The sequence below is a fragment of the Peromyscus eremicus genome, chromosome 10 (genome assembly GCF_949786415.1).
Source record: "Peromyscus eremicus chromosome 10, PerEre_H2_v1, whole genome shotgun sequence".
Lineage (NCBI taxonomy): Eukaryota > Metazoa > Chordata > Mammalia > Rodentia > Cricetidae > Peromyscus > Peromyscus eremicus.
Window position 1 is genome coordinate 31,374,246 of NC_081426.1, and position 4,039 is coordinate 31,378,284.

Genomic DNA, 4,039 nt, shown 5'->3' on the forward strand with positions numbered 1-4,039 from the left:
CCACGGCCAAGGGGCGGGGCCTGGGCGGGGCCTCTGCCGCCCTCCATTCCTGAAGCGACTCCCGGGACTCGGCTCGCTGAGCGGCTGGTGCGCCTGCCAATCATCGATTGCCCTCGCCAATCACGGTGCGCCTCGCCTTGCATCGATGCGCTCTCTTAGGTCCACCAGTGGACAGATGGCGCCCGGAGGGCGGGTGCGGCCGGCCCACAGTGAAAGTCTCGGAGTGAACTCGGCCGGAGTCCTGCCCCTAGCCGCCCCGCCTCCAGGACGTTTCTTTCTTGACCCAAGCTTGTGAGCCTGCTGAGTAACAGGTGGTTGGACCCAGGAGCAAGAGTCGCGCCACCTTCCGCTCGCCTCTGCACCGTGGAGCTCCATCTTCACACTTCAGACCGGGTATTGCAGTGCTTACTGACGGCGCGCATCTCGTGCCAGGAGTCCTAATTCCGACCATCTAGATACACAGAGGACTCCCCAGTGTAGCAGCAAGTACAAAATAAGTGTGGCCCGAGTAAGTGTGCACGTGCCACCAAATACCGCTTTAAATGAGCAAAACCAAACTCAGACTAGCACACTTTTTAAGATTAGCCAGGCAATAATGCCTGCCTGGCTCAGGCAGTTGGAAGGCCCCTTCTTTCTGATCCTCTTTTTGGTGTCTGAGAGGTGTGGTTTGGAGATCAGAGCTATGGTTTAATTTTTGTGTTCCTTTCTTTGGACCGCACAACCCACTGCACGGAAAACCTGTCCTGCTTACGTGCAGCAACCGTCGTTCAGGCTTACAGAGACAGGACCTCCAGCGTGTCAGGAGGTAGTCCAGGTGGCTTTGGAGATGGTCTCGGTCCCCTGAACCACTCCAACCGTGCTCTGTCAAAGGCACATGGTTCACCAGATACTTTGATTCTGCAGCTGCTCTGGGGGCCTAATCTCCTCACGTACCCCGGAGAGGCTCACGGAGGAGGAAGGAAGCTCATCCCAGCAGCATGGCTCTGCCCTGGCTCCATCTGGGGCCCTTTCAGAAACGAAGGTTTTCTGGTTCACCCCTGTGTGTGGGTGACTGTTTGCCGTGGGGGGGGGCGGGGGGGGGGCGAGTTCAGGACGCAGAAGCACCAGATACCAGTGGCTTTTTCAGACCTATCTTACGAAAACAAGTTTCTAGGAGTTGTTTGGAGGAATGACTTTTTTTTTTTTTTTTTTTTATAAACCTTTCCCAATATGGAAAAAGAAAAGTGGCCCCTGCAGTAGCAATTCACATTTCCATGGTAACTAATTGTCTTAATGCATTTTCTGTTGCTATGACAGAATATCCGGGATTGGGTAATTTGCAAAGGAAAGAAGTTTATTTGGCTCATTGTTCTGGGGGTGGGAGAAGGCAGGATCAGGCAGAAGCATGTGGCAAGGACCTTGTCCTGCATCAACGTGTGCAGAAAAACAGAAGGGTAGGTAGGATGTGAAGAGTAGAACGCACAAGGCACCACATTCTGTGTCCTGCTCAGTAGACACTAATTAAATGACAGTAATTAATGCACCTCTAAAAAGACTCCAACCCCTTTAGTGACCTAACCACCTCAAAGGCCCATCTCCTCTAAACTCTTCACAGTGGGAAACACACTGCTAACATAAATACACTTTAACTGATACATAAAACTTATACAGGTGTATGGGTACTGTTTGAGGAGCACACACACACACACACACACACACACACACACACACAGACTGAGATTTAAGTCAGGGTAAACATAGCTCAAACGTTTGTCATCTCGGTGATGATTTTCTTCTATTTTTGAGATGCACAGCTCATCACCATAAGCATAGGGCCACTTTACTGTGTGACATCCACCAGAACTTCTCCCTCCTCTGACTCAGTGTCCACCTCCCACCTCTCCCCCATCCCACCACCTCCTACAAACCACAGCTCAACCACACACCTGTTTCCTCCTCCTGGGAAGCACTTCCCTCCCAATTATCTCTTGAGCATTTAAAAGTTCTTTAAAAACCAATTTGGTGAAGGTTTTTTTTTTTTTTTTCACACTTGGGCCACCTCCCCTCCATCTGGGAGGGCTGGGGCTTGGCCCACCCTGAGGATTAGCATCTTTTTCACACTTGCAAGGCTCAGCATAGCTAGGCTTGCTCTAGCTAGGCTTTGCCTACTCATTCTTTAGGGCCTCTGAGAGCATGCCTGGCCTGGTCATCCACCACTGCTGGCCACTGTCTGGGAGATCACACAGCCTGACTCAGCATGCTGCATAAGCTGCCGCACAGAGACCAGAATGGGGCGAGGGCACGGAGAGTACACATGGAACAAATCGTCCTGTGGCTGAGGGAAGAGATTTGAGGAAAACTGCCTCTGACTGCGCAGGGTCTTGGGATGCAGTACCACGCTGCCTTCTCCATGGCAGATTAAAAAATGGACAAAGTCACAGGCAAATCTGAAAGGAACAGTGGGAGTGAGGGCCAATTAGCAAACTGGAAGGTAACTCGAGGAGCGAGCACCAAATAATGAGGAGAGAAAACACAAACCACACCAGACAAAAAGAGTTGGGACTGAGAGGCTGGCCCAGCGGGTGAGCGCACTTACTGCATAAGCCTGAGGACCTGAGCTCGACTCCTGAACACTCACGTAAAAAGTTGGGTACAGCCACATGTTTGCCTCAAACCACAGCTCTGTCGGTGGTCGGAGACAGGCAGATCCCTAGAGGTTGCTGGTCCCCAGCCCAGCTCCAGGTTCCGTGGGAGACCCTGTCTCAAGGGCGTCAGGGGGAGAGAGTGCTAGAGCAGAGCATCCCACCTCCTCCCCTGGCCTCTGCATTTGTAAACAGAAGCATGCACCCACCCACATAGACTACACACGTCACACACACACACACACACACACACACACACACCACACACCAGCACATACATTCACATGCACCAAAAAGAAGATGAGCAGGAGGAGGAAGGGATGGAGGAAGAGGAGTTAATGATCTAAAAGACATCCCGAGAGGAGCGCTATGTAGTAAACAGAAGGAACTGGAGGGGAAGAGAAGGTGGAAGAAGAGATGGGCAGTGACCCTGGGCTGCACAGGTACCCTGTGACCCAAGGAAATGGAGGAATACGTGTGGGATGTCCGCAAGGAAGGGTCACAACCAAAGGAGGGAAGAGTCCCGGCGGCACCAAGCCTCTGGGGACCTGTGGAGCAAAATCAAGTCTCCCTCCCCTGTAGTGACAGGACTCATCTGTCAGGTACGAGAAAGAAAACATGCAACCTGGCAAACAGCTGGGCTGAGCCGCCTTGTAGAGGGAAATAGTCAGGAAGTTCTGCTCTGACGGTGACATCCCAAACATAGTGGAGACCACTAGACAGAGTACAGCCGGAAACAGGAAGTGGTGGCCAGCAGTGGCTCTTAGCTCTGATTTGATCTGAACCAGAACTCCCTGCTGGGGCTGTCAAGTGGGGCTCTCAAATAGTACACCACCAGCTCCTGGGAAAGTCCATGTTAACCCACAACTAAAAAATACAATCTAGCTTCTCTTAGAGAAGTCAGGGCAGTCTAGCATCACACATGACTGGGGAGAGGGAGGGAGGACGGAAGGAAGTCTAGTTTGGAGAGAAAGCAGGGCATGAAAGGCTCCTTGTGGGGTACCACTGCCATTTATTTTTAATGCTTTAAAGGAAAAAAAAAACCATTTGTGGCTCAGGAATCAGAAAGCTGTCGTTAGTGGGAAAGTGGCAGAGAATTTCTGAATTAATGTGGAAGTTAGGCAAGGCCAGAGGACCAATAAGGAAGCAGAATTGAGGGTTTCTGTCGCAGTGATAAACACCACCACCCAACACCTTGGGCAGGAAAGGGTTTATTTCAGCTTGTGGGTCCAGAACACAGTCTATCATGAAGAAAGTCAGGGCAGGAACTCGAAACAGGAACCTGGAGGCAGAAACAGAAGCAGAAGCCATGGAGGAGTGCTGCTTACTGGCTTGCTCCTTATGGCTTGCTCAGCCTGCTTTCTTATAGCACCCAGGGCCACCTGCCTTGTTTTCCTCCCACATCCTAGTCCTAATTT